The sequence below is a fragment of the Corapipo altera genome, unplaced genomic scaffold (genome assembly GCF_003945725.1).
Source record: "Corapipo altera isolate COAL_440 unplaced genomic scaffold, ASM394572v1 113, whole genome shotgun sequence".
Lineage (NCBI taxonomy): Eukaryota > Metazoa > Chordata > Aves > Passeriformes > Pipridae > Corapipo > Corapipo altera.
Window position 1 is genome coordinate 6,987,486 of NW_020884895.1, and position 11,843 is coordinate 6,999,328.

Below are 11,843 nucleotides of genomic sequence, written 5' to 3' on the forward strand. Positions count from 1 at the left end.
GGCTGTCAAAGGGAATCAGGAAACTCTGGCCTTTTAAATGCTTTCACTGAGGGTGGCTAAGTTTCAGAGAAAGTGAACCTCCCTTCCTAGTACAATGCACTAAACCAATTATGCCAAACCCAGCAGGTGATTAGCTTATGCCCTGAAGCATGAGATTTGATTATTCTTATCTTGGTTTGCATACTGGAGCTACAAATATTATTAACGGTCATAAAATCATCCAGCCTTAAAAAAAAAAAAAAAAAAAGAAAGAAAATCTAGCCTGAAATTTTGATTTGATGACCCCTGTATGTAGCAAATTCCAGATATTTCTTTTGTTTAATCTAAATGCTTCAGCTATCACGTGGTCACCTGTATTCATTCATATCACAGGACAAAGCCTGTCCACTTTGCCCTTTGACAACAGTATGTGTGAGCTTTGCAACTGTGTTGTTGATCAGAAGGTTCCTTCCCAATCTAGATGAACAATGGAGCATATAATTTTCCTTGATATCTTTTAAAGGGAAGCAATGAACAATTTTCTTAACAGGAATACCACGGACAGAGATGCAGAGTTTTTCATCATTAGGTCATTATTTAATGGAAATGTAGTACTGCCAGAACTACTGAAAAGTGATCCAAAGACCACTGACATCAATGGGAAGTTTTCCATGGATTTCAATGGACTTTGGGCTAAGCCTCAGACAAGCTTAATCACTCTGCCTTGTTTTGGTTGTAGCTATAACAAATGATTCCCAGCCCTGTTTAAATTAGGGTGAACTACCCTAATTTAAGGAACAAGCCACAACCTCTTTAGAGATCTTCCCCCAGAAAACCCACAAGTTAAGTATCTGTTAAGTATCGAGCATTTCCACCAAGGTGTGTCAATTTACAATTACACAGACTGGATTTCAAGTACCATTCTGCTGCCCAGTTACTCCACCCTCATTTTTTTCAAAATCCTCCAGATTTTAATATATCACCCTGCACAGGGAAGTGCGTTAGTGCAGAGTCATTTTGCCTTAGTAATAAATAATTTCCTCTGAGATGCAAACAACAGCTACTGCTTTCTGAATGCTTGGCTGAGAGAAGGTTCTTGGATAAATAGCCTCGCTTAGAAAACATATTTGCAAAAGCCTTTGAGAAAGTGCAATGTGTATGACAGTTTCAAATGGTGCTTTAAGAACACTGTACTTGACCTGACACAAAACTGAAGACTTTTTATTGGAATTTCCAATCCAAATGTCCTTCAGGCAAACAGCTAAATTAAACGAATTGTTTATGTGGTTTTGGTCTTTGAAACAAATAGAAAGTAAAGACCGAATCAAAGACCAAAAACATGAAATCAATCACATTAAAAACACACTAAGGAGTGCCTTTCAATTGTTTTGGGTTGTTTGGTCCATTTCTGACAACCTTTTAGGATCTGAACTTGCAAACAGAGTGAAAGAGTATGTTTGAAAGACCTAAGTACTAAGTAAGGGCAACATTTGCAGCTTTCATGTTATGATTTCTTTTTCATTTTTTTTTTTTTAAGACTGTCAAAGACCACGTCTTTCTTTTGTATCTGAGTGGGAAAACTTTAGCTCTTGAAATTCAGTAAGATCGAAAGGGTAATGAAATCTGTAGTTCCTCCATTACTGATCACAAAGCTGATTCGTTATCCAGGATCAAGGCAATTTCAGATTGTAAAAAAAAAAAGGGGAAATGCATTGTTGAAACAAACTTTTGTTCTGTATTTTCTCAAAGAAGGAACTTGAAAACTAAACTAGTTAGCAATTTATATCTGGTAGTATAACTTCTGAAATATTGAACTGCAGAAGAATTTTATTAGTAGATTTAGTCCAAATGTAAAATTATGAAGCATGTCTATTCACTCAGGCCCTAACAGCAAATAAATTGGGTTTTTCTTATTTCTCTTACCAAGTAAAAGAAAGACAGACCACTCTATAAGTACTGAAATTTCTCAGCTGCTTCAATTCCAACAAAGTCTCAGCTAAACTCAATTCCTAACTTTGATTTCGAAATAACTATTTAGAAATATATGTTTATATATACATTCTAAAAATGCATGTGTGTGTATGTGCAGACATACACACTCTGTGAGTAGATACCTGCCTTGGAAATCTCTTAAGCAGACAGACTGAATACACTTAAATTGCTACAGCTTAATAACTTTGAACCTCCACATGAATTGATTTTAGGACTATTATACCGCCTTATCAGCAAATCCCCTGTCAAAGGAAAGGATTTATGTGTGTATGTGTCTGTGTGTGCATGCCTGTAAATAAGAATTCTACTACAGTGGTAGTAGAACTCACAAATCTAGTTTTAAAAGTATTATCTTCAGTATACAGAGGTCACATTTTATTGTGGTAAGGATAAGAGAAGGAACACCTTACGAACAAGGTGATGGAAAAGGACTTCAGATGCTCAGGTTCAATTTCTCACTCTGTCAGAGGCTGCTTCTATGACCCCAGATAACTTACAGTTAAGCAAATGCTTAAGTCATCTTTTGTTTGAAGGGCAATATTTCCTTTCTCTCCTCCTTTGTACTAGTACAAGAGATTAACAACACTTTGCACCAGCTTCTGGGAGGTGGTTTGGAAGGGAGGAGGTTTTCTCTGAGGTTTTCTACTATGGCTAAATACAGCATTTTGCACAGCTCAGCCCTGAACTTCTCTACCTATGAACTTCAGTGGCACGCAACTACTTAAATAATTATACTTCACAAATGAAGTCCAGAATCATTGTATTGCCCACATTTCAGTTCTCAGTATTCTAAGAGAATACACATTAATGCCATATAAAGTAGGGGATTACTAAGAAAAAAAGAGAAGAGGGATGTTAGTCGAGCAAAGATAATTAGCATGATCTGTATTCCTACCAGGTATCACACTACAACAACTAAGAATACAAATGTAAGGGTCACATATGTAAATATTGTATTTAAATAAATAGAGATCCAAAGTTACAGTTGTCATTGAAAATCAGAATTTATTTTTATGGCACCACAGACAACAACTAGAAAAAAAAATGGCTAGATTAGAATTTGAATGTAATAAATTCAGAGCATCCAATGCAAGAAAAATGACAGATTTGGCAGAAGGATCCACACAACAAACACAGCTTCAACTTTCGAATACTATTTTTCATGCATGGACAGTGTTTATCATGTTATCTTTTTTCTTTGCCATCTTGTCCCCTTTTGTTGGTTCCTTCCTTCCTTCCTCTGAGCTGTGACATGGCCAAGAGCTGGGCAAGCGGCTCCCTCTGGTGCTGACACCAACGAGGCTCTCCAGATTTAACAGACCTTGCTCTCCGCATTTCAGTTTAGGATCTGATTATTGAAACTCAACATTATGCAAAACTGGCTTTGATAGTCTGTGAAATTGTTTATTTTCATAACTAGGTTTAGTTAAACAGTGAAATTATCTTCAGAGAGACAGCTCTGAAAGCACCACGCTACTCACTGTGATATCATCATGTGGTATCTTACAGCCAAAGATAAGCCAGGACTTATTGGTAGCTTTACACATAACCCACTGCTTCGATTAAGAATCAGCTTGAATTTTTGAAATATATTTTGTGAATTAAAGTAAGACTGTAACTCAAATATATTATCAGCCAAATGTCAAGTAACTTGCTGCACTAACACTAAACTCAACTTTTTGTGCTTAGAATTACATGTCTTGGCATTTACATTCATTTTAGTTCTACTAGAATTTTCACTCTCTGTGAAATTAAGTTGCTGTAGTACCACAGAAATTCTCTGAATTTCACATTACTTGACCCTATATAAAATATGGGGAAGAGTTGCAGTAGTTGGCATCAGGGATGTTTTCATCACAGCTCTATGACAGTGAAAGGTGTGTCACAATTTTCATTACATATTCCTAGTTATTCAAAGCTATTTTTAAAATGTGCAAAAAATGAGGCATATCATTTTCTATCTAGGAAGTTGCAATTCTCAGAGAAATATGTTTATATCCAAGGAGAAAATGAAATTTTAAACACTTTTTAACAAAGTATTAGAAATCTAACTGGATTCTAACTTCTCATCACAAATGTTGATTTCTTTCACAAGTATGTTTATAATATATGTTTATAATAAATATTTTACTTTTCTTAAAGAAACAATTATTTTATGAATGGCCAGACCCATATACATAGGGATACTATGTTATGCTTTGTTATTTTGGAAGAAACATGCTTGAAAATAATTAAGCATTGCTGTTTCACAAAAGCTGAACAACATCCATTGGGGTCCAACAAGATTTCCCCGTGTCAAACACTCCTCATTTTCAAAGGGCATTACAAAAGGGAAGGCTCACAAGAAGAGGATTGTTCATTGCACTGCTGGTCACTGAACCAAGAATAGATGTCAGATGAAGAAAGAACTATGGATCCCCCATTAATAGGAGGTTTAATATTTTCTTGCTTCATCTGCCAGAGCCTTTATACAAATTCTCCTCACTTTTGAACTATGCAGGGTTATACATAATGATTTGAAGAGGCAGCGCTGTATTTTTTCCATCTGCAGTGAGCTGTCCAAGCATTCATTAATCCTCACAGCATCTCAGGGTAGTAGTTCAATTTATGGATGGGAAAACAAAATAGATTGAGTACCAGAATACATTTTAATGTAAGTGCCAAGCAAAGGAATGAGACTGAAAGTGCTCCCAGTGTTTTTTTCTTGTGGACAAGCAGCAGTAAAGGCCTTAGACTTTGGGTATGCTGCAAAAATTTGGCACAGTCTAATTGCTGCATCAGAGCCTCAGCAACTGGGTGAGGAGTGAGGATGAGAGAGCAAAATCCAAACCACCATATTGGCTCTCCTCCCCCTTTGTACCCCAGCCAGTGGCAGTGAGCCTCTGCACCCTTCTGATGAACTAGATAAGGTGAAGCAGAAAAAATAAAAAATAGGAGAAAAAAAACTACAGAGAAAACCTGGGGACAAGAATGAAGTCAATGGAAAACAACACTAACCACTAACCCTTTTCATGCCTTCTCCATCACCAAGGTTCCAAATGCTACAAGATCTTGCTCTTAATTACTCCAGCAAACTTACTCAAATAGAAAAAGTTAAGAGTCAACTTTGAGCTCAGCAACAATCTGCAAAAACATCAAGACTTGCAAGAGTGTAAAATGATGGATGTGAACAAAGAACAACGAAATCAGTAGTGTTTGCATTTTCTAAAATGTTTTTAAATGTTAGTTCCATTCTTAAATGTTAGTTGCAGAACATGTTCCAAAACAACAGAAAATCTCTTTTTCTTTAATGTAACTTTAATGTTCTTCAAAGTAATATTTATAATTCAATTTTGTTCAATCTGTACTTAGACCTTCACTTGCCAAATAGTCCATGTCTCTACATAGGCTAAAACATGCCAAAACAGGCTAAAAGTCAATCTACATTTTTATATTTGGAATTTTTTGAGAAAAAGCAAATGAAATAGCAGGGAAAAGTAGTGTTAACTATGCATCTCTCATTAATTCATTAAAGACACAAAACTTGACTAAGTCACTGTGTGATTAAATGAAATGCTATTTCTTCATACATACTAGCTGTGTATGAAGAACTTTTGTTGTACATATGAACTCCAATAATATTACTGCAATCTCTATGTTTTCACACTGAAGTTTGAACCAGACCATCACACCATTTCTGTTATGCATTTGCAGTAGCACACAGAGCAGTGCATCTATATATATCTAAATATACACTCATATGCTTTAACTGAGCCAACCAAAGATGAGAAAAGTTCTGCAGTGTTTGATGATCTTCTTTTTAGAAGTGCCTCCAAATGTTTATTTCCCTGGGCACACTAAACTTGTCTTTCTGACCACTCTCACACAGTATTCCAGCTCTTTCACAATTTATGGTGCTTTCAAATGTTGTGAACATCCAAACTCAGTGCAACTGTGCTAAATCACGCAATAGGAACTCAGAGTAGAGTGAATTCCTTGGAATACAAAAAGTATTTATAATTTCATCACCTTCTTGTGCAGTGTCTTGCACATACAGGTTGCAATTTTGGCTGAACCTCCTGATTGCCTGGGGAACACATACAAATAATAAAACCTCAGAACTCAGCTCATCTATAACTTATTAACATCTAACTTTCATTTTACTTCAATATAAATTTCTACCTGGCTATGTCTTTCAGTAAAACTTCATCTGCTTTTAATTTTAATTGTCCAATAAATATGCTTAATTAGAGCCAGTCCCAATTTTTTTTACTTCAGGAGTTTAGGGGTTTTTTATAATAAAGTCAAATATATCTCAGCTAGAGGTGATGCTTTATCAAAATAACAGATAAGACAATTCTGAATAATTGTTGAGCAAAAGAAAAGGTGTGAGTCAAAAACAAATATCTGTAAGTATATCCCTATTTCCTTAAAATGAACTTCAACAATACTAATTGCTGACAAATAACTGTATAAACATTAACAAATTTTGTACTTCAAATTTCTGTTTCAAAATTCAGAAACCCCCTGTGCTGTTTTCTGGCAACTGGGATAGAAAATCTCCCACCCACTTCAGAGGAACAATATACAATCCCCCTTCTTTCCTTCTTCTGAATAATAAAGTTCCCCTTGGTAGGAAATGGATGAAATCCTAAATAAATAAATAAGCCTATCCAGTATTTATTTATCCCAGTACTTGGAAATTTTATGCTAATTACAGTTCTGTCACTAAGGCTCAAGAAAACAGCTTACAGTTGAGTTTATATTGTTTTACTGGAATTCACAAACAGAAGTGTTTTGTCTCCCAGCATTTCTCCCCTCTTTACAGGATCTGAAGTTAGTCTTCTCACAGTATATAAAGTTAGGAAACTGATTAACAATATAGCTGCAATTTATCATCACAAAATTCAATATATTATCTTTTTTGATATGTGTCTTCTTTCTAGCTTCATTCTCCCTACTTTCAGTCCCCTCATCTTTCTCATCCTCCTCTTCCTACTGTGCAGGTGACCTGTCCAGCCTCTTCCTCCACATAAAAAAGGTATCTGAAGACTTCCCCCAAAACACAGTTCCCCTCCTGAAGCACAGTGCTTTTCTCTCTCTTGGGGAAGAAAAAATAAAGGGCATGGTGGGATTTATGTTCACATTGATAAAACTACAAAATTTCATTTTGGAAGTAAACCTTGAGGTAGATGCATACTTAAAAACCTAAAAAGGCTTCGGATAATTTCTTTTTCCCTGACTTTGCAGAAAAGTTCTGCAGCCCACAAGACTCATGCACAAGTATTGCTGTTTCCTAGAAAGTTGCAGAAATCAACCTCACATCTGGTATCACAACAATCTGGTTGCTTCCATAACCAAAATTGGTCTCTTGTGAAACCTTATTCTTATTTATGCAAAACCATTGTCTTAACTGTTTGGAGACACAGCAGATTTCTGGCAATTACTCCTCTCCTCCACATGGACTTCCACAGACAGATGTTCCAACTTAAAGCTTGGACCACCAATATGTGGAGCCAAGGAGAAATTTCTCTTAGCTCTTACTCTGTGCACTGAGAAGCTGATTCAGTCCAAACTATCTCAGGAAATGCAAATTTGCCGAAAGTAAGTGACAGAGCAGGTATGAGGAGGTCTGCAAGACTCTGAATGCTTCAGTCAACCTCCTAAGAGGAAAAAAAAAAAAAGAAACACTGCAATACATTACTGGGCTTGAGAAAGAGAGGAAATGCTTTCATCAGTGTTTCAGCTGGGAAAGAGTTTGTTTCAATGTACTAGACGTAAATCTTTGGGAAAGCAGCTTCCACTAATTCTGGCATTTCTAAATGAAAACAAATACCATATGAAATGGTCACAACTTCAGTGTACTTTACTGAGCTCATCCTGCTGACTCTGCTGGGATTGTAAGAGCATAAAGGTAACAGAATCTGGCCACGTATCACACTTGGGTGCTCTGCACCTCCTGCTCTTTCAGATGGAGTTGCACCTCACAGGATGGATCACACAGCCAGCAGGACACATGGCTTGAAGGGGTTTGACAGTGGGCAGATCCCTGAGAGTGTCCCACTGCTCTATACAGTGGAGAGGTCATCACCTGGGCATCTTTGGCTGAGGCCAAACTGATGCCCCAGCATCTCCATAAGGAGCATTTGACACCCTATATCATTCATGGAACTTGTAAAAACCACTATCAAAAGTAGGTAAATTTTGGTATCCACACTTCTGTTTCTTTCAGTGAAGCATATTTCTGCCAGATATCGATAGTTTTGTCTCTTTAAGTATTCATCTTTCTTCCTCAGAAACATTTGCAACTTTTGCAGAAGTTTCGTATCCATCTAGTGGCTACAGCCTAGAACTGAGCAACAAAGGCCATGGGTCCCGTACTTAATCTGACTACTGAACCACTGCACAACCTCAGATTAGTCACCTACTTCAGGTGCTTTCCATCAGAAATAATTGGGATTTTGGTAGCTGCTCACATCTGAAAAGCACTATGAGATTTCAAGTAAATTTGAAGCATGATCAAACAGTACTATTAGTAACTGCATGAACACGTGGAAAACTCTATCTCTGGTTTTCCATTGCAAAATTACTGACTCCCATCCTGTGGATTAAAGTACAAGGGTCCTGTATTACTGTGTACCATCTGAAAAAAACCCTCCTCTAGCTAATTTAACAGCAAGATCTAAATAGGAAGTACATTGTGCCTGTATCAGAAATTATGGTTGGAGATTTAATTTGCCATTCACCTCGGTCAGCAACAGGCTGCACCCAGTCACAAACCACTATGTTGACCTATGAACTTGAGCATTTGCTTGCAACTCACAGTTGCTTAAGGAATTATCATTATTACAGTGTGTAGGGACAAGGATGTTCAAATAGAGAAACAAACAAGAAAATAAACAAGGAATTTATTCAAGCAATGGCCTGTCAATTCCAGAACTAGATTATGCTCAAATGCACAGCAGATATAAGCGATAATGAACAGTAACAAGGGATACAGACAACCCTCCTAGTGAGTCACCAATTCAGTTCTCTAAATGTTCCTGATGCTCAGAGGAAAGACTTTTTAAAAGCTCAAATGCAAGTCTGTTCTCATTGAGTAGCTGTTCCTTGGCAAAGAGGGAATGACAGAGGCTGTACTGATGACACAACAGGAAACACTCGTTGACCCTGTCCAGCTTATGGACATAAACAGTAAACTTTCTAACACTCACAAATTAACTTTAAATGAGAAATATTGGCATCAGAGTTACCATCTAAATTGCCTGATTGCACAGTCAGAAATTCTTATTGAATACATCTTTATGTAAAGATTCATGAACTCTATGGAAATTTTTGCCTGAATAAGGAGAGTGTGACTGAACTCAGCATCTCTGAAATACTTCATGCTAATAAAACACTCCTTTCAGAGAGGCTCAGAGAAAGCACTAAAATCTACATACATTTCATGAAATAACTTCTTAGATTTGGTTCTATTAACTTTGCTCAAATGCCTACTCAGCAGCCACAAGAATTTCAATCTTACCAGACTGATAAAAAGAAAAAAAGAAAAATCAAAAGCCATGGAAACCATTTCTGAGAGACTCAGCATATCTATATAAGGGTATTATGTTCAGCAACTATTGACCCCATCGTATGGTGAACTGAACCTGCACCTGTTCAATCTCTGATTGATGTTTTTTCACAGTGAATGATTTATGGGCAGCACTAAATGGGGCTCTAACTGAAAACACAGTGAGCCATGAAGATGGTATACATAATATATCATGTATATACGTGTGTTACATCACCAGTTGCAGACCATGTTAAAGACTGTCAAAGGTAGTGGAAAGAAAACTCAATTAAATGTAAGCCCTGTGGCTTAACAATTCTGTTAGAACAGCCAAACTTGAGTCCTTTCCTCATAGCACATTTCCCTCCATAAGGAGAACAGCATTATTTTATTCCAGCCTTTTCAGTACATCTTAACTGTAAATAACAGATGAAAAAAAAAATGTGATCATGAAAGCTGAAGGTGGAAATAAAGCAACAGAAAAGGATAACATGAAAGAGGAGCTTTCCTCACAGCACTGCAGGAACACTGCTATATTCTGCTGAAGGATTGAACTCCACAGCTCCTGCTTATTTCTAAGAGGATTTAAAAAGCTGATGATAGAGTCATCAAGATAAAAAAAAAATTAAAAGAAAAAAAAAGGAACCAACCTCATTTGCTTGTCTTTTAATCAAAACATGTAATCAGAAGGCCTAAGTGATGATTACCTCCTGCTTTCAACAAAAATGACTGAAGCAGCCTCTTAAATGGGTTTTCCCTCTTTCCAGTGCTGGGGAAGGTGTCGCTTCACCACACAGGTATGTTCATGCACTACACTCAGTCCCCAATCATCTGATCTGTTCCTGTATTTACAGAGGAGAGGACAGCAGTTATCTACAGCTAAGGCACTCTGTAGGAGTTCAGTAAACACGGGACCCATATCAAGAAAGCCACTTCTTAGTAATGGCACCTTTATTAGCAAAAACATGTTCACAACTGCTAGTGCAATTAATTATCAGGACGAGGAGATACCCAGCAAAAGGCTAAAAATTGCCTTCGCTTGAACGCAATTCATTTAGATGATTTATGGAGTTCTTTATTGTTAGCGTCACAAGAGCTTTTTCAAAACAAGAGAAATCATTAAATCCCATAAAACACGGGCTATCGCCGCCGTTAGCTGGTAATTGATATCCTTGCTCGTGCCATTTATATCCCTAAATGGAGCTGATAAAACAAAAATTAGTAAAGCGTGCTGATGGAGAGCAGCCTGCAGCATCCCAGAAGGAAGCAGGGGATCCTTCCCTCCCTTCCCAGTCACCCGCTAGGAATCACTCCCCCCTTGCACCCCACGAGCCAGAAATCAGGCTCAGCCCCGGGGAACTGCTGGTGAGAGGGAGGGAAGAGGGAGGGGAGTTCATTTGCTTTTAGAGGAAGAACCTGATTATTATATCCCCCCACCTCCCCTCTCGGTTTTCCCTGGGGGAATTTTAACTACTTCTCTCTCCTTTTTAAAGGCAAATTGAAAAAAAAAGAAAAAAATCTTTTGTGTTGCAGTTTTCTATTGGTTTGGTGATTTGGTTTTTTTTTCAGGAATCCTGCTGGGTGGTGAAAGTGCAAGATAAGAAATAATTTTAAACAGAGGATTGGTGGTTTTAAGCAGTTACCAAATGACAGCCAAAGCATGTGCACAGTCAAGAAACTCTCAAATTCAGAGCAGGCAGGGAGAAGGAATGTGTGTTTTAGTGATGGAAAGCAATCAGGCATATTAGAAAAGACTCAGCAGGACAGGAGAACAGCACCAAAAATGCAAATAAACCGGCTCAGAGTCTATGGAGGGGGGAAAAAAAAAAAAAAAAGGAGAGAAGAGAAGCTGCTGCTCATAACCCTGAGCAAATGCTGCTGCCTCAAAGACAGAAATAGCTCCCTTACCTTATTCCTAATCCTTGCTTGCACCTGCTCTGCAATCATAAATACTTCGAGGTGCTTAACATGGAGCTAAATTGATGGCTGAATTTAAGAATTTCTTCGTACACCTCATTTACAGATTCGAAAGGAGATTTTTAGGATCGTCCTCCTCAGTATCCATTAGCTTCCCAAAGAATCCCAATTTTCTTGGGGGGAAAAAAAAAAAAGGCAAAAAACCACAGTATGTCTATATACAACCGGGCACTGTAATAGATCCAAAAAACCGGGAGCGGGGGAATCTGAGAGGTGTCACTACAAACTTGGCAAGCAGAACGTATCCTCAGCAGGAAGGAGAGAGGGAGAAAGAGAGGAGGGAAAAAAACCCAAAAACCTGCAAAATACAAAATTCCCAGGGAGATTTTGAAGGAAAGGAGGAAGAAAGAAAAAAAAAAAAAAA

General features: G+C 37.5%; 1 protein-coding gene across 1 annotated transcript in view; it reads right to left on the reverse strand.

Annotated features, from left to right (window-relative positions):
* Positions 1-11,759, reverse strand: part of NLGN1 (neuroligin 1) — a 386,460-nt gene extending 374,701 nt beyond the window's left edge. Inside the window, exon 1 of the mRNA XM_027647412.1 lies at positions 11,411-11,759. The gene's annotated coding sequence lies outside the window, so the exon portion shown is untranslated. The remainder of the gene's footprint in view (positions 1-11,410) is intronic.
* Positions 11,760-11,843: the final 84 nt, after the last annotated feature.